Genomic DNA, 23,049 nt, shown 5'->3' with positions numbered 1-23,049 from the left:
GAAAGCAAGAAAGCAAGAAAGCAAGAAAGCAAGCAAGCAAGCAAGCAAGCAAGCAAGCAAGCAAGCAAGCAAGAAAGCAAGAAAGCAAGAAAGCAAGAAAGCAAGCAAGCAAGCAAGCAAGAAAGAAAGAAAGAAAGAAAGAAAGAAAGAAGGCTTCTTCAAATAAAATTCCAAGGACTTAACCCAGAAGATCCTGGAGTCTACATCCCTAATGGAGATAAATAGAGAGGACACCCAAAGGTCCAGTGGTGGCTTTCCACATTCTAAAACCTTGGTGGAAGACTTTGACCTGGTCACTGTTGCTTCGTGATACAGTGGCCTCTGCTGGGTCAGGTCCTTCCACTTAGGTCTTGCAGGCTTTGTTGAATATACTGGTACATATGAAAGGAGAAGCAAGCATAGGAAATAACTGTCTCTGTAGAAACCATGACTTATCCCTTATTCTCCTATTCCCTACTGATATTTCCCGAGAACAGAAGGGACACGCACAACCTCATCTACTTCAGCCTCCTCCGCAGCCACTTACTGTCTCAGCAACATGGCTTGGATGTGAATAGAAAGAGTACAGGAGCGTCTTCTGAGAGGGGCTCAGGATGCCTGCATCTGCCAGGGCTTAGTACTTCCAGCCCTTCACACAAAGGGCCCATGCAGGCCACCAGGCAGTGGCTCTGGCCTTCTGTTAGTTTTACAGGTTGCCCTTGTTGACCTGTCCTGCCCAGCTGTTGGTCATGCCCATGTATCAGCAGCACTGGTGACAGGGAAGGGGACTTCCCATTTACTCTGACAACAAGGGACTGGGCACTGCCAGCTCATCCTGTGATTTCATTTCCACTCTCAGCCTGTGAGTCAGAGCGGGGCAATTACTTAGAGCCTGTGTGTATTGTCCAGGATAGCGCTGAGCACAGGAGCTAACCATGTATAAGAACTGAGTGGGCTTGCTCACAAAGCCATTTCCTTCCCTTGAAATCAAACTTAATTAAAAACATGTTAGCCCCATTCTTCCCAGGGCCAGCACTGCCCAGTGCAATGTGTGATCTGCCTCTAAGGGCACCAGTGTGAGGACTCCTGTGCCAATGGCTCAGAGTCGTATGGTGCCCTACCACACTAAAAAAGAAAAAGGAGATTTGCCCAGATAAACAATTTTATGTTGGAAGTGGGCTGAGATGAGTTTTCCCAGGGACTCAGGTATAGTGTCTCATGCCTATAATTCTCAACACGTGGGAGTTTGCAACAGAGGGATTGCCCTGAGTTTAAGGCCACAGCTGCATAATGCATTTTAGGTCGGTCTAGGCTACAGAATGAGACTTGGTCCCCACAGCAAAGCAAAACAAAACAACCCCTCCAGAAATAATAAAAATAAATAAAATAAATAAAAATAGAACTTTAAAGCAGCTACCACAAGCACAGCTTTGTGAGTTTTCAGTGTTCTTACTTGGTTGAGCAGAAACTCCAGTTGTCAAGTCATTGTTGCTTATTAGCTGATGTGGTACCTCATCTGCTTCCAGGGAGTTTATGGCAGGCAATTTATAACACCTACCTTAAAACCAGAAGGAGCCAAGCACTGCCTTCAGGGAGTTGAACTTGCAGTGTGAGAGACTTCTCAGCTACATGGGGGCCTAAGGAGCTTTTCCCTCCAGCAAAAAAAAAAAAAAAGTACCAAGAAAATGAGGTCTAGGTAGGCATCTCTAGGCTCCTTTCAGAACATCTTCCAAGCTCTGGCGGTACAGCCCAGGTCTCTAGAGGGAGGGGCCTGACTCTTCCCCAGGTATCTGACACACCCTGCAGGCTAGCCTGGGGAACCAGTGCTGTTAGCCTCCCAGATGAAATCCCAGGGGAGACGGGAGAGAGGCCTAATCAGAAGAGGCGGGGAGTGAGGCTCAGTGAGGCAAGGCAGCAGCCTGTGTGCGAGTTGAGCTTTATCTCTGAAAGGAGAGCAGGATGTGCCAGGCAGGGTTTTTAATATTCAGGTTGGAAAGGGTTTTAAATGCGACTTGGCATCATCGGCAATAATCTAGTTTAATTTAATTTGCTGCAAAAAGATGCCACTTGTGCCTCTTACGCCGATGCGTGAGAAAATGTCCCCCACTCCCTCCCACACACACTTTCGTCCTGCTCTTTGCTAAATGCCTTGGCTACATTCCTGTGGCCAGAAGGCTCCCAGGGCAGGACACTGGAGCTACTGGTGCAGCTGGGGCTCATTCTCTTTATCCACATGGCCCAGGTCACTGGACTCAGCTCTGCTGTTTTCATCTCATGGGGGACGACTGATAGCCCAGCCACTACTGTGAGTTGTCCTCTGCTTCATTTCTCCTCCTGATACCTGTCAGGCACTGAGATAAAGAGGGCTTGCCGGCATCCTCAGTTGTCACCAACCGCAGCCAGGCAGTCCAGGCTCAGTGGCCTAGCCTCTCCCTATTTCCCATTTCTAAATGCACCGCATTGATTTGCACTAGCACGTGCAGCCTCCGAATAATTGACAAACCTCCCTCCTCAGCATAGCCAATGGGATCAGATGAACAACTGGAATTTCAGCCGCTCCACCCCCCTTATCCCATGGAGACTAAGAAAAAAAAATTGCACATCTAGGAACAATATGTGCAAGCGTGGTCTCCTGGCAATTTGCAGCCAATTACAAGTGTACATTGCTTTGCACAATGGATGTGCTGCAGAAAAGGTTATATGCAAATCGAATTTTTGTAAATTGAATTATATTTAACATGCACCAAGGGAGTGGGCTATTTTAGGGAGACCAAAGTTGAATTCATTTTATGGGGCAAGGAACCGTTTTTTTTTTTAAAAAAGCAAGTTACCATCCGTGTGTGTGTGTGTGTGTGTGTGTGTGTGTGTGTGTTTGTGTGTATGATAAGATCGGTATTTATTATGTTGGACTTTTCTAAGCTACAGCATACCTACCACATTAAAGTCATAATAATAAGATAGGGAGAGTGTCCTCTGAGGTCTAGAGGTAAGAGAAGAAAGGTGAAAACTAAGGGCTCTGCTCCCATGGAGGAAGATGAAGGAGACAAAGGGAGACTTGCCAGCATCAGTCTGTGAGCTTCCCTACTGTGCCATTGTTGTTTGGGGTCTAAGTCAGAGTGCCAGTCACACTCTTCTCACCTGTGAAGGCACAGTCTCCCCTTCCCCCATGACATTATATAACTGTGGCCAGCCCAGTCAGGGCCCTGTTCACCTTTAGATGGTCTCAGCCCAGGACTCAGGGCCTTTCTGCTCTGTAAGGTCTCGGCAAACGTCTGGGACCTGAAAGAGCACACAGGGAAAGTGCAAATCAAAACTAACAAACCCTGAGGTAAGGAGCGGCAAACTGTAACACTGTGTCAATTTCATTAACTGTCAAGTTTAGTATTCATAAAAATTTAATTACCTAAGTATTAGAACAAAAGAAACACAACCACCATTACTCATGACTGCTCTAATGGTACACACACACACACACACACACACACACACTATCTATCTATCTATCTATCTATCTATCTATCTATCTATCTATATGTATATACACACATATATATATGTATATATATATGTTCTGAGAATCTATAGACAAACTATATTAGTCAATAGATTATATAACAATTATATATATTTACACACACAAATATGTATAATTAATACATATTATATATGTTATAATTATGTATAGTATATATGTTTTATATATGTAATATATGTGTGTATATATACATATATATGTATATATATATATATATATATGTATATACATATATATAACTTCCAAAAGAATCTATGGAACAACTGTATTGGTCAACAAAGGCTGGGTTATCCTGCGGAGCATCTAACCTGAAATGTAGGTAGATCAATACAAAGACAGTTTCTTTCTTTCTCATGGGTGGGTTTTGAGTGACTGCCATGCTGTGTGTGATTCATCAGTTCAGATCTACCACCTGATCAATGGTATCCGAGTCTGCTGTGGAATCTCTCCGGAGCTTCCCCGTGTCTTTGCCCAGAAGAGGTATCATTGCTTCTCTTGTTCTACGGGCTGCAACTGGTTACACGTGCGTGGGCGGGCTCGCTTCTTACCTGTTCAGAAAGACCTGGTCATGTTTATGATGTATAGTACTAAGACCTATAAGAACTCATTAAGATAGACATTGTGAAAGAGTTACCTTCCTGGTATAGCGGAAGATTTAAACAGATATAAAACTCAACAAAAGCCATTGGGCACTGTTGGACAAAGTAAACACGAAATCTGCAAGTGTTTTGTCCACATAGAACTTTACTGAAGGATAGAAAAGAGAATGATCTTCTTCCGGATGTTTATGTTGAATACAACTGTAACCGAAACAGGAAACTTTTGACAGTGGTAAATGGATCCTATCAAGTGGTCAAAAATGAAAACTAAAAAGAAGAGCAATTTCACAGAAGAAGGTGACTGTGGGTGGTAGGAAGCCATCTGAGAGCAAGCAAGGTGGTGGTATTCTTTCTGGTGTAGATAAATAGACAAGGGTTACGAAGAGTTTTAGGCAGCTCTCATATGTGGAACATGCTATTGGACAAAGCATTGGACAATATTAGTCAGTGCAAAGAGAGGCCAACCAGCCTTTGAGACCACTGGGTATTTATTTTTAAGAGATCATACAGGCTGAGGCAAGAGGGTTCCCATGAATTTGAAGCCAGCTTACTTAAATAGTGAGTTCCAGGCCATTCTGGACTATAAGAACGTGTCTCAAAAAGATAACACTAATAACAGTAAAATCACATATTATAAATGATCATGATATTTGAAGTAAAATAATTTCAAAGCACAAAGGTATAACAGACATTTTTCCTTAAGAGAGGAGAGAGGTTAACGGAGGGACATCAGGGGAGCACAGCACGTATGAGATGAACAATGATGTATATGTACGAACATATTATAAGGAATATAAAACCTAAAAAGAAAATAAAAGACTTCGTCCCGTTTTCTTTACAGTACCAATAGTATTTTTACAGTACACTATGGGTGCATTTTAATACTTTTCGTGGGATTTCAAATGGGGCTGGCAAGCCCAAAAAGGCTTCACCACTGTTCTATTCCACCACTGCATTGTCTGTTTGCTGTCCACTGAGTGCTAAGACGGCAGGGTTTGAACCCTTCAGCAATGATGGCAATGGTGAGGTGCCTCCAGGGCGCCAGACAGCTCACTTCAGCTTGGCTTGTATTTGGAGCAGGATGGAGAGTGGCCGTGAGAAAAGCTGCACGGGTCCCTTACGAGCCGCACACACGCAGGGGTCCCTGTTAGAGGAGGTTTGGTGACTCGGTGGCAAAGGGCTGACTGGCTGAGGAGGGCTTTCAGAAAGGAGAGAGGAACAGAGTGCTGCCTTGTCTCTTCCGTGGTCATGAGAACTAAGCAACCTGCCCAGCAGCCTGCGCCTGGGAGATCCTTTCTAAACTCCATTTGAGAACGTCAGAAATACTGTCAGAGCCCTTTTAGCAATGACATAAGGAGACGAATAGCTCCTGAGGGCTTAGTACTGAAGAAGACGTTGAGAGACAATTCAATAACTGGTCCAGTTTCCCAGGATGATATGTAAACATTCAGTTGTATCATATATAAACAACCAACTGTATTGATGATAACATATAACTGGTTTGACATGGCCTCGTTAAGATGGTGCTACAGAACTAGGAAAAACAATAGGAGACCCAATTGGATGCCATTTAAATATCTTTGATTCAATGTTTTAATGAGGAATCCAGGGGGTAGGTACCACAAAATGCAGTAGTAAGGAGCCAAACTGAATTAAAAGATGTGGTAAAGAAAATGTACTGATAGAGATCCTAAAAGTCTAATATTAGGGAGTGACCTGACACACTTGAGTATTGACAGCGCAACCATAAACAGGAGAGGCTTTGTGTATCTCCTCAGAATCATAGGTACAAATCCAGTTAGTATCCTGGCAACCTGGTCTTTAGTCATGAATAAACCCAAGCCCTCAAATGCTATCCTTAAAACTTCTTAGGACGGTTTCTATAACTTATGTTTGAATTACATATTTCCCTTATATCTAAATGTATATGTATACACACTAATGCATTTATATATCTAAAATGCATTTATATTTTTTCTAAGAAAATTTAGGGAACAAGGAAGAGAATTTGGTAGTAAATTTGTATGTATCTATTAATTTCAGAGAACTTGTACAAACTAACAGAATTTAGCCTATTGGGATGAAAATTTCAATTTAAATGGGCGGACTTGTTACTTGTGTGTGTTTTGTTTATGTGTGTGTGTTAAATGTGTATGGGTATGCATAATTGTGTGCACACATGCCAAGTCCCACAACACATTACTAAAAGTCAAATTTTGGAAGCTAACCTGAATACACAAGAGTTCATGTTAGATACAGTATCATCCTGACAACCTTTATTGAACACAACATCTTCTATCGGAGACAGGGAAAACTCATATCTATCTTTCAAAAATATCAAACGCTCCATATTAGGAAATATTGTCCTTTAAAACAGTCACTCTGGAGGCCCTCGGTGCTTTCTTTGATGGCTCAAAACTCCCTTCAAACTCACCTGAGATTATTTTTCAGTGCTAGTATATCCTTTTCCCTCTGTCAGTCATGTTCCAAAGTCTGAGTTGAAAACTGGATGACAAAATTATCTAACATAAAACTGAACATGTCACACTCCTCTAAATGCCTGCAGTTTGATGCAGGCACCCAAGGGAAGCACTTTGGGCCTGGCAGCAGACTCCCTGTCCCTCGTGAATCATACTTCCAGGGTCTTTTTCTCTTTTCCTGGAGAGTGAGGAGGAAGATTTCCTATCCAAAGCTCAGTGTAGGCACAGACTGGGGAAGTCTCCTAAAACTAGAATGTATTGAGTTTTGAAGTGTAGGCCTTTGGTCTGAGGATACTGATGGAAGTGGGGGTGCTCAGAGTGCACATCTTGTTTGGGGCCTGGGGTCCTCAGGGTTTGGTGACGTGATTCTAGAGTACTGAGCCAATGTGTTCAGAAACAGAAGCAAACCCACCCTAAAAATACAGAGACTCAGAGCACCAGGTCCTTGGGAGGCTGGTGACAGTTACTTCTGGACATGTTTACAATTCAGTTATTTGGGTGTAAGCAATCTAAATTCCAGAGGGGGTGGAGTAGGATAGAAAAGATGAGGGGGAAAGCAGATTATAGAGGGGAAAACTGCAAAACAAAACAAAACAAAACAAAACAAAACACAAAACACCCTGTATTTGACTTAGGACCTTAAAGCACACTAACTTTGTTTGTTTGTTTGTTTGTTTGTTTGTTTATTTATTTTGGTTTTTCGAGACAGGGTTTCTCTGTGTAGCCCTGGCTGTCCTGGAACTCACTTTGTAGACCAGGCTGGCCTCGAACTCAGAAATCTGCCTGCCTCTGCCTCCCAAGTGCTGGGATTAAAGGTGTGTGCCACAACGCCTGGCAAGTGTATTTATTATTTCTTTTTATTCATTTGTTTGTGAAACTGAGAACCTCCCACACATCGTGATTCCTCAGGTCTGAATGTGTGCCAGTTCCTAGCTATATAAATCCTCTCAATTTTATTTAAATATAATTTATACAAAGAATGGGTGGTGGGATAGAGATTTCTCCTCCCGAATAATTAAAACATTTTTTCCCCTTAAAAACAATAATAGATCTGCACTTGGTTTTCTTTTTGTTCTCCACCAAATCAATGACAACGAGCAAAGTGACTCCTTCATATTTGCTCTGAAGTCAATTGCTTTTAATGCTTGTCAGGTAATCCTAAAAACAAATTCTACCAAGCTTCAAGGGGAATCTCAGATGCGTGCTCGGCATGAACCGTAAAGGATGCTTCACAAAGGGCTGGGAACCCTGCTTCTGCATCTTCTACCTTTTGAGCAGGCCCAGGTGCTGTTTATCCACCTCCCAAAAGAGTGTGCATCAGCAGGCATGATCTGAGAGTATCAGAGAAGCCTCGGGAGCCTCTCAGAACAATTCATTCCTTCCTTCCTTCACTCGTTCACTCAAGGGAAATCTTTGCTGAGCATTTGGCACACACAGGACACGGGCTAAGCTCTGGACTCGGGTCTGTAAAGTTGTGCGAACTGATTTCTTTCTATGAAGTCCTATCAAGGACACAACCTCTCAGGGGGGGACTGCTCCACTTAGCATTGGAAATTACAGTGTGGCTCAGCAGGCAAAGTGGATTACTAACAATTAATAATGATTACTACAGTCTAAGGGGTTCTAAGTTCTCATTTATTCCAGAATGGTCCTGGGACCTCAGTTGGGATATATGGATAATGGAGGAAATGCCTTCTCTCCTGAGGACAATCACTGCAGAATTCTAGCAAGATTGGAGGGTAAAGAGTGGGCAGGGAAAGTAGCAAAGGTAGTGGAGGGCACACAGGAGCCTGGGGTTCCTAAGGCAGTTTTCATAGGAGCCATGGCATGCATGGGGAAGGAGGCATCCAACTTTACGGGGTCTCAGTTTGCTCATTTTTAAAAGAGAGGAAACTGTGTCTTCCAGGTTAGTGGGGAGATCAAGGGAGATGGGATGAAAGAGGTGCTCTGTGTAACGTCAGGATGCGGTGAGGCCCAGAACAGCACTTAATGAACAAGTGGGTGATTAGGAAAGCAACTTGTGCAGGAGCGAGAGAAAAGTGTGAACACAAGAAAACTGATGTCCCAGCCCCCTCACTTGCCTCCTTTCACTGGGGCTTGGGCTTATATGGGAAGCCCCTGTGCTGATGTGTTGGCTGCTGGTAGTTTTCCTGCATTGGTAGAGCTTACTTTAATAAGATTGCTCCGTGTCCACAGAAACTCCTCTAGTTTCCAATACTCTTCCTTAAGGACTTGTATGCGTGCGGAAGCAATTGCCTCACACTGAGGTTTGGATATTACAGTTACTGTTCACTGGGCTCTCTTTAGGAAACTAGGCCATGAAGACTTCTTCCAGCTACCCTGTGAGTTTGTCTATTCATTCTGTCACCTACTTTCCTGTCCCAGGCGATGGTAGGGGACTAGAGCGGGAGGGAGAGCATGAGGGCATGAGCTCTGTGCTCCCCACTCCACAGGGAGCTTGGAGAGCTGGTAAGAGTCATTCAGAGGGCAATGATCTGGGGGTTTTCCTCTTTGCTCATAGTTGCACATGCTCAGTTATCCAGCTGCTTTGGGAAAGTGCCACAGGTAAAGATGTGGGCATCTACAAAACCTTCAAATACCATAGTTGTCTTTAAGATGACCTCAGGGGTGTGGGTGAGGTGGCTCAGTAGATAAAAGTCAACAATGCTGGAAACCTGAGTTTGATTCCAAAACCTACATTAAAAAGCCAGATGAGGTGGTGCAGCGATAGCTTACTTTCTGTAAACTCAGCACCCCATAGAGATGGGAGGCAATGACAGAATTGTCCAGAAGGTTGACACAAACAACAGACCCTGCCTCAACATGGGGGAAGAAGAGAATCAACTCCTGGAAGTTATCCTCTGGCTTCTACATGTGTATTGGGCTGTTCATGCACTTGTGTACACACACACACACACACACACACACACACACACACACACACACACATCTGCATACACATACTTTGTTTAAACATTTTAAAAAATGATTTTAAGCTAATTCCTTAGCCAATACACTGTGGCTTGCTGATTTATAAAATGGAACTTATTACCTTTGGATGAGGAAACATGACAATGTTAGGGAAAGGCTTATTACAAACTGTAAGTCAAAAAATGATAATTTTGGCCAAGTGTGGTGGTGCAAGCCTATAATCCTAGCACATAGGAGGTAGAGATAAGAGTTCTGGAGTTTAAGAATAGCTTGGACTACATAGGGAAGCCCTGTTTCTTAAAGCCAACAATCCAACAAATAACAAATGCTAATCTCGATTCCCAGAGTATTTTGTGTAACTCCTTGCTATTGTTGTTGTTTGGTTTTGTTTGCTTATTTTTTTTTACCAGCATAAGGCAAGCTAAAACAGAGACTGTGTCACTGCTGTGCAACACACAGGAGCACGTATAACCTTCAGTGTGATATGTAGGAGTGTCCAGGAGCTGTAGACAGTGATGTAACCTAAGTTGTCCTTTTTGGCTGCTCCTGGGATATCAATCCCTACAAAGATATCGTCTCCCACCTCCATGGAGAGGTTCCCTTGTGAGTCAGCCAGGTAGGCCATTTTCTTCTTTCTTGACAACAGTCACTGCCACCAGGCCTTGGGCACTGTCCTTCCCAGCTCTCTACAGGAGAGGTGTGGATGACTCTTATCACAGTCATTCATTCCCCTCTGACCGGTGGGCCTATCCCCAGTCGAATTGGCATGATAGAGAGTCCAGATTTACACGGTGAACCTATTTTAGAGCATAGACTTGAATTTCTCTACAAAGAACCATGAAAACTTGTAATTGGAAAGCTGTATTTCAGCCCCTTCAGTGGGGAACTAAGATGCAAGAAATATGAACCAAGACCTAGAACATCTCACCCTGGGCTGGGAGGGCACTGCTGAGAAGCGCTCTTTCCATTTCCCAAATCCTTCTGTCCTGACCACTTCTATTCCCATCAAGTGGTCAGGGTGTTGTTTTCTCCAACCATCCCCAAAGATGAGGACCTGGGAGTTATTAAGAACGGAAGCTCAACTGTCCCCCTGGCTTATCGTCACTAAACAGGCAAAGGAGAGCTTTAGCCTGCCATTGATTTAGATTAGTCTGTCCGCTTCAATATTATTAATTAGCCAAGTTAGCAAGCCACATGTAAACATCTAAGTCTGACTTCTTCTGAATTAACTGTTTCATTTGCAGTTTCTTTCCCACGGTTGTACCTGCGTTCTTTCTTGCCTCCCGGTCCCACATGAAGTGCCTGGCAGATATTGCTTTGACTATTGTCATGAAAAGTTATTAGGCTGGGGATCAACACAGGTCATTCCTTTCATGGGAGGCCACCAGGCTAATCCTTTGAAGTGACATTTCCATAATAAGTTAACATTTGCCAAAGTTCTCCGTTGCATCTGTGCAAAGTAAACACAAGGGTTAATTTAGTTCTCTGATCTCTTGTTATAAGCCTAATTATTTTACATGTCTTCATTTCATTAATGAATTGCAGCTTTTTATATGCAGCTCCTTCCCCATTGCTTTTGTTTAAACCTCCTGGTGGGAAGGGATAGATTAATTTTGTTGTGCCTTAATGAAACTGTATGCTACATTAGATTTAACCATTTGGCATGCACTGCCAACATTACCATTATGCATAATGAATTATTTTTTGTGAGTCCCAAACTACTGTAGACCTTCAGTGTTCTCCTTCAGACACTGTGACAAAGCAACTGGCAGGCACACACACACAGCGAGCTCAGTCATTGCCCCTGGTGTCTACAGAAACAGCCCTGTCGCTTTTCACTATCTGTCAGCTGCATGGAGACATCTAGGTTTCTTGCCATAAGGAACCCAGATAGGTGGTAGATTTCCAGGGAGCATCTCAAACGAAATGAGCAAATTAGTTCTAAGGTTGTGAGGGCAGAGCAGTGAGCTAGGCACCTGGAGGCAGGCCTGAAAAGTTGTTTGGTCTTGTCATCCCATCTAAAGAAGATGTCACTCATCACTGCTTCTAAAGTGGGGGGTATCTGAGGTTGGGCTGGTCTAGCCTGGGTTTGGCTGGCAGCTTGGATGCAGGGTACACTGGCTGGTGAATCTCATGTCTCCATTTATGTTCTGGGGCCATCAAACTAACCAAAGTGATGGCTGAAGCTTACCAGGCCAGGGCCAAAGGCAGACTTATAGCCTTATAAAATGCTTGCTTGGGACATGATTGTGCTCACTTAATTATCGCACACCAAAGTGTATTACTAAGCCCAAATTCAAGAGGCTGGGAAGTTGCCTCTGTGAAGAGGCATGGCATAGGTATGGCATAGGAAATGGCAAATGATTTAGACCAACAACCAAATTGTTGATAAAGTTCTGGAGGTTTTGTGGGTTCTAGGTTGTAGCCACTACCAAATTCTCAAACTGAGCCATTTGCTGTGATTAGGGTGAGCCCTAGCCTGAACTTATCCTTAGGCGGAGTACCAAGAATGTGAGGTTGGCAACACTGACTTATCACTGACGGACTTATCAACACTGACTTAACACTGACTGAGATGAACCTGACCTTGGGCTAGAACCAAGTCTCTTCTGAGTTGCCTGCATCCTCGGGACTCCTTGTGCCTAGAAGTTGGATTCACAGCAGCTCTCCTAATGTTGCTTAAAGCCACCTCGATGTTTATCTAAACTTCCTGTTTCCAGACCTTTTCTGAACTGACCTGGGAAACATTTCGGTTTTAGAATCATTACTCCTTGTTTCTTGCCTGGCTGCGTCTGCATGACACAGACCCTTCCAGGAGGATCTCCATACTTAAGCTTTAGAACAGCTTCTCTTCCCCCTTTAAGCTAGAATTTGGCTTCTTTCTCCTGGAAACCATCAGCTTGACCGACCTTACAGCCTGAGCCTTTCCCCTACTCCCAAACCTGGCTCCTAGACTGAAAATCCAGCTAGAAATGGGATACCCAATGTCAGAGGTCAGTGTTGTCTTGCATCCTTCTGAGTGCTCCCTGCAATTCTTTTGATTTTAAAAATTGTACTTTTGTAGACTGGGGATTGAACTTAAGGGCATTTGTACAGGCCAGGCAAACACTTTGTCACCAAGCTACATCTCCAGTCTTTTACTTCTAGTGAGGGTCTTTTCAAGCTGCCTTGAACTTGCTTGGTAACCCAAGCAGGTCTTGAACTTAGCATGCTCCCACTGAAGGTTCCAAAGTAGCTAGGATTGCAATCCTGCAGGTTTGGAGAAAGCTGCATGCTCAGGGTTAGGACAGGCTGGGACAAATTGATTGAATGCAGAAAGGGTGAGGAACTCAAGAGGAGAGACATACTGGGCAAGATGATAATCTAAAATTGTGTTATATATTCTGGGTTAAGTGGCAGATGCTACAGCTACAGGCAACAGTCTCCAGACTCCAGTTGCTCCGTATGGACAATATGACTCTTCCCTGCTCACAACATTTGTCTTCACAATCCCCTTCACCGAAGTTATTTCCCCATGATACTTCCATCTCTTGTTCAAACCCAACATACCTGTTACAAATGACCATGACTGCACCTGTGTCTTTCCTGACCTCCCAGTTGTCATGGCTTCTTACTCTTCCTCCCCTCCCAGGAGTCCCCATCCCCTCACCCTACTTGGCTTTTTAGCCACCTTACACACTGGACAGGTTCCTTTTTGCTTTGTTGGTTGCTTCCTTCCTGTAGCATAGATTGCTTCTTTATCATGTTTTGATTTATCAGTCTCTTTGCTTCTAGAATGTATAGTAAGCACTCAAACAATAGCCGCTGAATGCAGGAAGAAAGGAACGTCAGAAAGGGTCGGTAGAGAGGGCTGGAGGACAGATCCAGGCAGAAATCAAAGCACGGTGTACAGGTGCTCGAAGACCCATGACATTCGTATCCAGAACTCCAAGAGTTGGGTGCTCAAAAGGTATTGTTGATGTTAGGCGTCCACCTCCGCAGGCTCCTCAACTAGAGTCAATCAAACTGAATCAATTTCTTTGCCATCACTTAATGATCACCCTTCTGACTCCAACTCCTACATGCCTGGGCTGGTTGCTGATGCAGCATCCACTCCTGACTCAGCTTTGACCGCTCAGCATCCTGCCTTTCAGAGATGCCTTGATTTCATGTGTTCCTCACTCTCTATTGAAGTAGAAACTTCAGTTATGTCAAATAATGTTTTGCTGGGGCACACAGGTGAAAGGATGTTTTGCTATAGCAGACATGTGAAAGGAGGCATGATGTTTAGATGGAAGATAAACATGACCCCACAGATAGTGGGGGCTCAAGCATTGGTTTGCTTTGCTCTGCCTTGTTCGTTCGCTAATCTTCACTAAGGACACACATGTATTGTTCGCCTTACATCATTGTGTTGCTGAGCTTGGCTTCATAGAGAGAAACTCGACAAAGAACTTCTCATGAGCTTCCTTCCACGGACTCAGGCCAGTCAGCAAGCCTTGCGGTTTCTTCTGGATTGGACTGCACTTGCTGATTCGTCGTGGACTGGTCTGCAGCTGCTGGCTCGTGTGGGATATTTGCTAGGGGGCTGGACTGAGAGCAATGAAGACTGGAGTCACCTCAAAGAACTATTTCTAAACAGGCCCACTCTCCTTAATAACCTTTCTTTTCTTCTATCTCTGGTGGTTGGTAGACTAGAAAGGAATTTGAACCCTTATTAAAATAAATTGTGAAAAATATATGCCTACATTCCATTATCATTATTCCTATCATCTCGTAATGGGCAACGCCATCTCAATCAGCTCTCTGTGTTAAATACAGAGTTCTCAAACAACTACATTCTTTCACCTCTGGGACAAAGTCCAAACTTAACAACACATCATATGAAACCCTATGCTCTTACCACCCATTCTAGCATCATCTTTCCTCCTGCACCAAGGTTACTCTCCCCAGCCCTCGAGCCCCCGAAGGCTCCTGCCAGTCTCCCTATCTTTCACGATGCAGCTTGTGTTGTAATTTGCCCATATTTAATCGCACAGGTTCTTGAATCTGTTCACATTTTGAGGATTTATCTCTCTAATCAACAGTGTCCAGGAAATAATTGGCATATAATTTTTCTTATCACATATAAATATTTAGTAATTAAAATGAAAAGCATCCATGTATGTTCCCCATAGGATCACATTATATGCTACAGTAACTACTCTGCCCCAACCCCTGCCTCCAAGTCTCTGATTAAAAATGATTGAGCTGGATCAGGGGTGTGGTTTCAGAAGCTCTGATCCCAGTCCTTGAAAGGCTGAGGCAGGAAGATTGGATGTTTTCTAGATTGTGGACACTATTTCACACACCCTAGGCATATTTATTCATTTAAGGCTCATAAGAACCCCCATGAGATGGAGCCAAAGTGATTTTCATCTTGCAGAAAAGTTGTTGTGCCCAGTGTCACATGGACTATAAGCCTGGCATTCAGGCTTGACCATTGGCTAGTCCACATCCTTACCTGACTCACGTGTCATCTCCACGGGTCTTAGTGCTGTAGATACCTTCAACATTTTAATTCTGTGACAATGGAGCTTGTTCTGATGGGAAGGTAGATCAGCTGCTAAGGGGGATGGTAGAATACCCAGAACAGGGGACCTTGCAGAAAGCAACATCCTAGCTGTCTGGGATTTCCTAGGTTTGCTTTAAGCATCTCCCAAGGATGCCAATCAAGTTGGCATTGTTCTGACAGAATCTCGGACTTCTGGCTTTTTCTGCTGTCCTGTACATTTTGGGTCCCTAGAGATGCTCTGACATTTCCAGCTCTGAGCAAGAAAGCGATGGGACCAGATCACCCGATTTCTGCCTGAACCTCAGACTCCCAGCCCGTTTGCACACGGCAGAGGCCCGTCTGCTACAGAAGAACCTCAAGGTCACTCACCAAGGCTTCATTGTATCTGTGCTTTACCTTTAAAAGGAACATCTTAACTCATCTCCTGTCCTTGGGTGCTTCATGGAATCCGTGCATGTTAATAGCCATTCCTGTCAAATGCCTGTCACCATTGCTGTGAGACTGTGTGTCACAGCGTTTGAGATGATGCAGCCAGATACTATCGACCAGCTCAGCATCTCTCTGAGAAACCCATGTTCAACTACATCCCTGTGGGTAATAAACAGGATGGATGCCCTCATCCCATGATAGAGCGTTATCTACAAATATATAACTCAAAAGAAATTACCACCAATATTCTTTTAATTGGAAATATCCTTCTTCCGCCTAAGCAGATACGTGCAAGCCCCTCTCTTACTGAAGCCATCCACAGCAGAGGAACATGTGTGTGAATGACAGCCTTTTAATCTTCCCCCGTAATCAGCTCCCCAAGCCCGAATGCTGAGTCTGTGAAACTGGCAAGGCCAGCCTGTTTCTCAGCTACCTCCTGCCGCAGGCTCCGGTGGGTCTGCCCTGCCCTTCTCCCTAACTTTAGCACTGGGACTCTTTAGAAAGCCAGAATATTTTTCACCCTGGGCTTGATCCTCCATTAAAACCAGCCGACCTAGAAAAATGAAGCTTAGGCGAGGCGGCTTTTCTGATCCCATTATCGATAAGCTCTTAGAGTTCATCAATGAAAATTAGAAGTTGTTAATCCTGTACATTTCCCCCCCCATCCCTTGATTTTTAATTACAGAAGAGAGAAGTAATGGATAACGTCTGGGGTTGCAGAGACACTGAAGCTGTCAAGAGAAAATTAAATTTACAGTCAGAGAGTTTTGTTTTCTCAAGTGTCCTTATAAAATTCGAAAGAGGCTCCTGGCATCACCAAGGCAATTCAACTGGTTTCCTAAACTGGCAGGATTTTCTTCGAAGAAGCCCTCCTTCCTTTGCCAAGAGAGTGTCTTAATGACAAGGACTGGACCTAAAGGGAACTCATTCAGAAGAAAACTGCATTAAAAGAACATTAAGGGCGATGTTTTAAAGTCTGATTTAAACTCATGAAAGCAAGGAGATTTATTGTTGAAGCCAAATCGCCGAGCTGACGCGCCCTGCCTGGTAATACATTCTGATTGGAGCACAGGGGATTGAATCTGTGCAGAGACATCGCTCACTGTGGCCTCAGCATTCCAGCTGCTGAGCCAGGAGATAGTGATGGGGAGCCGGGAGGGGGGCCACACAGGCTGGGGACAGCCACATTTCTAAAAGCAGATGGGCTAACATCCCATGGGGAACAACTCACCAGGGAAGTAGGAGAAGGGCGCTGCCAGCTGAGGTCAGCCTTGACATTAGTCGACAGCTCAGCAGCCTCGAAGCAGCTCCCAACACAAACAGTCATGGGTGGAGTGGGGGCTGGGAGGCCGGGTGGGGGGTGCGGGGAGGGGTTCCCTGGAGAATTGGAGGCTCAGCAGGAAGTTCCAGCCCATCTCCTCTGAATCCTAGCCAATCCTCCTCCACTCCCTGGCCCCACCCCACCCAGGGGGTGGGGCAGAATCTTCTCTTGGGCAGCTCCTTCTACATTCAAAGGGACCCGTGACAGAATGAACCCCAACCTCAACCTGCTGCTCTATTTTCCTTGGCAAGTTTCTACTTGTGCTGCAGACCTGGCTGCTAGCCAAAGGGCCAGCTGCTTGCCACCTTGCAAGTCAGGATCTGATTTCTAGATTAGCAGTGTTTGTGCCAATGTTGGAAAGGTACATTGAAGTCACCTGGAAAAAAATCAAAGAACACAGCCTTGAGCTCCTGCCCCCGCTTCCCTCCCAGTTCAAGGTCATGTGTCCCAATGATAGCTTCTATATTTCAGTTGGGGATGGCATTGCATTCTATTCCAAATAACAATGGTCTCCAGAGTAAGCCTTGGGGCTTTTTCCTCTTGACTTTCAAACTGATCCATCCCCCTTTGTGCCATTTTTAGTGTCCCAGTGCCTGTACAGATGTCTATTTCTTGGACTATCTGTTGCTTCCCCATGCATGGATATAGGGCTGTCTATTCAAGTGGTCACATTTGGATAGCCAAGAGATAGTAAAGATGTGCCAACAGGTCAGTCTGTGAAAACTAGAAGACCACAGAGTGTCACTTGAGCAGGGACCCAAAAGTGTGTGTGTTGTGTGTGTGTGTGTTGGGGGTGGTGGTGGTGGTGGTGGGTTGTTTTGTTTTCTGAGTTCGGTTGTTTGTTGATGACAGATTCTCATTCTAGCCTAGGATGCCCTGGAATTTATTCAGAAACCCAGACCAGTCTCAGTCTCTTCTACTTTCCATCTCTCGAGTGCTGGAATTACAGGCATGAGTTGCTACTCTTGGATCAAAAAGTCTTTGGTGAAAGTGAAGTCAGGTGTTTGAGACCAGGCAAGCCTCCTTCAGGAAACAGAATCAGGAACCGACCTGGAGGGCTCAGGTGACTAGGTGGGATGTGAGATCTTTCTGTTATATATTTATCTAGTAATGTGTATGTTGAGTGCTTCTCAACATCACAGAGCATGAAGCTGTGCAAACACATAGGTGGAGTAAATTCGGCAAGTAATGCCATCCATGAATGTTCACAGTAGAGACAGAAAGAGCTGTGGGGAGCGTTAGAAGGATGCTCCACGGCAAGTGGAGCTTGAAGGAAATAGAAACCGCTCAAAAGTAAGGAGTAAGAAGTGTGGAGGGCAGAGTCCATGAAGCTCAGAGTGGGAATTTAGCCTAGGGACCTGTGACAGTGGAAGAGAGACTGGCTGCACAGTGGAGACATGGTTACAAAGGCTGTGTGCCCTTCTAAGGAACGCTAATCCTCTCTGGTAGCTAATAAAAAGCCAATTAATGATGTTAAAAGCGTCTGAATTATCATCAGCCTAAGGTAGCTGAAAACTCAAACTTCATCACATAATTGTCCTATTTGGAATAAAGAGGATGACCCTGAAGGGAGTCAATATTGGTTTGGATGGTATGAAGCTCTGAAGAAGATCCACAGGTATCCCAGGCCCCAAGAAAATTGTTCATACATTGAAAGTTTTGTGAATGATTTTGTGTGCTCCCTAAAGCCAACCCATAATATCTATATGTCTTATATCTATAGATAGTTTTCTCTAAAGAGAGCCATGGCAAAGAATTTGCTCTTCAAGAATTTCATACACCTTAAGAAATGGTGTGTCACAATGTCTGTTTTTGCTTTCAAATGGTTCACGACATTTTAAAAGTGCGTGTGCTCACATGCATTTCCAGAGAAAGAAGCAACATACTCTTGCTTATGGTAGATGAATCTGGGGGTGGGGGTGGTATATGAGTGTTCATTATAATTTCTTTCAACTTTCTGTACATTTGAAATAAAAAAAAGCCAAAGAAAGCCCCAGCTGAAGATGGAAGTAACAGGAATGAATATAAAGTAATGAGCCTTATTCATTTATATTCCTTTACCATATTCTGTCTGAACACACTCTGTAGTGGTTCAATATTTAGTTGGAATAATCAATAGGATGTAGTGTCTGATGAAAGGCACAGTGGCAGAGCTTGAAGTGGCCCATGTGAATGATGGGCAGCTCACTGAACAGGGCAACCAGAAGGCATAGGGCAGCAAAGGGGAGGGAGGGTGAGTCAAATTTATTCCGAGGGCAGCGTTTTTAAAGGTGTGGGGGATGCCCTGGAGTGGGTCACCAGAGATGAGTACGATTAAAGGGACTGTGAGTGCAGGCGACCTCGGCCAAGGACAGGGAGACTCTTGTAAGGAGGCAAGGCTTAGGAAGTGACATTTGTAGTGGTTGCCTGGAGACCTGTAAAACGAGTACAAAGTAGCGACTTCACTTCTCGTAGCCTAACAGGGCTGTGTGGGCAAGGTGCTTGCACACCTTAGCTTGGGCTTCACGTCGTTCCAGTTGCTCTGCTAGATTACATCCACGCCCACCAAGCAAGAGTCTAAGATAAGGAGACCCTCAAGGAGACCCCAGTGCAGTATGGGAAAGAGACATCTAAACAGCTACCTCTCGTAGTAGCCAATGCAAGGCAGAGGAAAAAAAATAGAGACGTTCAGTTTCATATAAAATGTATCAATGTACGGATGCTTAGGTGGTGTGAACACCATGGCTAGGCACAGATCATGGACCATATGACTAATTTGTGTAAGTCCCAGCTAAGGGGAAATGCATGTCCCAGTTAGTACTAAATGCCAAAGTTCCCTCTTTATAACGCACGGGTATTGTAGCTGTGGAAGACAGTCCTTCTACAGAGTGTTTTGAATTTTCTCCTAAAGAATAATAATTTTACAAAGAGGGAGGGAGGGAGCGAGGGAGGGAGGGAGGGAGCGAGGGAGGGAGGGAGGGAGGGAGGGAGGGAGGGAGGGAGGGGAGGGAGGGAGGGAGGGAGGGAGGGAAGAAGGGAAGGAGAGAAAGAAAGGCATTCCAGAATGCACAAGGTAGCAGAATATAAACAGACATAGTCCCATTAAGGATTAAGGACTAAAGGAAAATTCTGTAAAACAGAACATAATTCTATTTTACATAGCAGGGCTCTGAATTTGCCTCCCTGGTCGAGGCGCTGTGCAGCTGATCTCAGGATACTGTCCAGGAATTCCCCTCCTCCTCCCCCTCCTCCTCCGTGTCTGAACGCAGGTGGCTGAAAGGCTTGCTGGAAGACCCCATTCTTAGTTGCTTTCTGCTGTTTTCTCTGCCTCCAACTAAGCAGAGAAAGACCCATGTATTCTGTGCTCTGAAAACAATGGCCACGTCCCTCCATCTCTTTTCAGAGGAAATGCAGAAATTTAAAAAGTACTAAATAGACAAGGAGACTATCACATCTTTGACACACTTTTCTTCACAACATCTCCTAGGTTAATGTTTCCTGAATGATTTCTATGTGCCAAGCATCCAGTGGGCTCTTTACATGCATTTTATCCTCATAATTGTTCTAAAGAAAAGGTATTATTATTATTAATTCCTTTACCTGGATGTAAAAGGGGCCCAGGGACAGAGTAGGGAGGCAACTTGTCTAAAGTCAGAATGCCAGGCTATGATAGAATAGATTCTAAGCCTATGTGGGAAGACCCTGGAACCCAAGCTCTTAAAAATTCTCATGAGGAGCTATACTGTCTCATTCTGGGGTGTATAAACCCATGTATAAAAACAACACAATAAACACAGAAATAGTGACATTGTGTTTTAGACTTTAGTCTAAGAACAGCATCTATCATTTTCATTATCATAGACGTAATCCTTCAGCAAATGCTGGGACCTATTTTTCCTTAACAATGCATTTTATTTTTTCTTTCTCTTTAAAAACTAATCATTCCATTTGTTTACATCTCAGATGATATCCCACTTCCTGGTTACCCCTCCACAAACCCCCCATCCCACATCTGCCCTTTCCTCTCTCCCCTTTGCCTCTATGAGGGTGCTACCCCACCCACCCTCTCCTGCCCCATCGCTCCAGCATCCCCCCCCCCTATGCTGGGGCATCAAACCTCCACAAGACCAAGGGCCTCCCCTCCCACTGATGTCAGACAAGACCATCCTCTACAACATATGTATCAGGAGCCATGGATCCCTTTCTGTACACTCCTTGGTTGATGGTCTAGTCCCTGGACACACTGGGTGGTCTGGCTAGCCGACCATTGTTCTTCCTATGGGATTGCAGTCCCTCTCCTCTTCTCCGGTCCTTCTACCAGTTCCTCCACCAGGGTCCCTGAGATCAGTGTGATGGTTGGCTCCAAGCATCCACATTTGCATTGGTCAGGCTCTGGCACAGCCTCTCATAGAACAGCCACACCAGGCTCCTGTTAGCAAGCACCTCTTGGCAACAGCAACAGTGTCGGGTATGGTGACTGCAAACAGGATGGATTGCTGGGACCTATTTTTAACCCCACTCCCCACTTCTCTCTGTGGTGGTATGGGTACATGGGGTATGAGTGCATGTGTGGTTTTTGGTGAGAATATTCGCCGTGTACTTGTACATATAGAGAGAGGTTGATGGACAACTTTTGCTATCATTCTCAGAAACGCAGTCCACCTTTGAGGTGTTACTGGCCACTCTCAATAGCTAAGAGCTCTCCAATGATACTAGGCTAACTGCCCAGCAAGCCCCATGTATCCTCCTGTCTCTGCTGTCCCAAGTTGCAGCACTGGGATTATAAGTGTATGCCACCACACCTGAAATTGTTCTGTGGGTGCCCGGGGGTTGAACTTGAGATCTTGTCCTTGCAAGCAAGTGCTTTGCTGAGCTGCCTTCCCAGACCGCTGTTACCTATTTTATTAGCTAATCAATGCAAAGAGAGGTTAGGACACTTGCCTAAGGTGCAATTTTTGGCAGGTAGTTTGGTTGTCATGCTAAGGCACTGTGCCTGAAGAACAGCTAGACATGACATGTATGACCTACAGGAAGGATCTTTCCACGACTACTGTACACCTGGGTAGGCCTCAGGAATGCCCTGTGTAGCCATCTCCTCACAGCATAACAGGATCTGCACACCAGTCAGGTGCACATTCTTTTTAATTGTCCTTCTCTCTAGAATCTCTCACTGTTAGAGAGAAATTGGGGATATCTTCAAAAGTGTAGGAAGGGATTCATTTTCAAGTGTTAATAATGTGAAACTCCTGAGAAATACATTCACTCTGGGAGACTCCTGCTAGAGATTAAACACTTTTTGGTCAAATTAACATAATTATCCCCAAAGTTAGAAGAGAAAAAAAATTCCTTGCTGTTGGCATTCATTAATAGTGCGTCTCAGACTAAATGTGAAATATTTTCATCCATTTATGTTTGGGTTGCTATCAATGAAAAGGAGGATTACTGGTTTGATATAAAGGGAAAGGGAAAGCCGGGTGGAGTGGCTCCTGCCTATAACCTTAGCACTCTGGAGGCAGAAGCAGAAGAATTGTCAAGAATTCGAGGGCTACATAATAAGTTCCAAGCTAGCATGGAAAAAGACTCCTTGTCTCCAAACAACACTCTAGAAACAAAACAACAACAAAAGCTAGAGCGAAAGAGGGATGGACAGAGGGACAGATAGAAGGCAAACGAAGTGCTTTTCCTTAGAATGAACCATTGTGGACCAAAATAAAATGTCTGCAGTCAATTGAAGCATTTTGGGGCTTGTTGATGACCGTTCCATTTTGTCACACCAATCATTCTGCCTTTTACAGGTTCTACATTGACTTCAGGTCACCATGGGAAACTTCCTAAGGTCTGACAGGGGTATGTTCCAGGATATCATTCAAACTCTGACGCCATTTGAGGTTGATGAAGTGGCTCAGGGGATGAAGGGGCTTGCCCCAAAGGCTGACGACCTCAGTTTGAGACCCAGGACCCCCGAGGTGGAAGGAGCGCACCAGCGCCCTGGAGTTGTCCTCTGGTTGCTACATGAACGCTGTGACATGTTGACCTATCCCCTAACCCCACACACAAAGGAATAAACACATGTAATGCATTATTTAAATCTTGGAGTAAGCTTACCACCACCATCTCTAATTTTTCTTTCGAGACATTTTACCATCACCCAGACCATTCAGGGCAGCTGCTCTCTGGTAGGTACCATATGTGTGAATTCCCAAATGAAGTTGCTCTAGAGTTTTAAAGGAGGAAAGTGGGAAAATTATATATATTTGACAGTG

General features: G+C 44.5%; 1 long non-coding RNA gene across 2 annotated transcripts; it reads right to left on the bottom strand.

Moving 5' to 3' along the window:
• Positions 1–7,455: 7,455 nt before the first annotated feature.
• AI197445 (expressed sequence AI197445) lies at positions 7,456–16,822 on the bottom strand. 2 transcript variants are annotated; one of them, NR_045083.1, is made up of 3 exons: positions 16,718–16,822; positions 13,074–14,197; positions 7,456–10,974 (listed from the first exon to the last, which is right to left on the bottom strand). It is a non-coding gene; the product is annotated as an expressed sequence AI197445 (long non-coding RNA). The 2 variants fall into 2 exon arrangements; NR_045084.1 differs by lacking the exon at positions 7,456–10,974 and having other exon boundaries at positions 12,212–14,096.
• Between the last annotated feature and the right edge of the window lie 6,227 nt (positions 16,823–23,049).

The sequence above is a fragment of the Mus musculus genome, chromosome 13 (genome assembly GCF_000001635.26).
Source record: "Mus musculus strain C57BL/6J chromosome 13, GRCm38.p6 C57BL/6J".
In the NCBI taxonomy this organism is placed as follows: Eukaryota; Metazoa; Chordata; class Mammalia; order Rodentia; family Muridae; genus Mus; species Mus musculus.
Note: the sequence above shows the minus strand (reverse complement) of the source record. Positions and strands in the feature narration are given on the sequence as shown.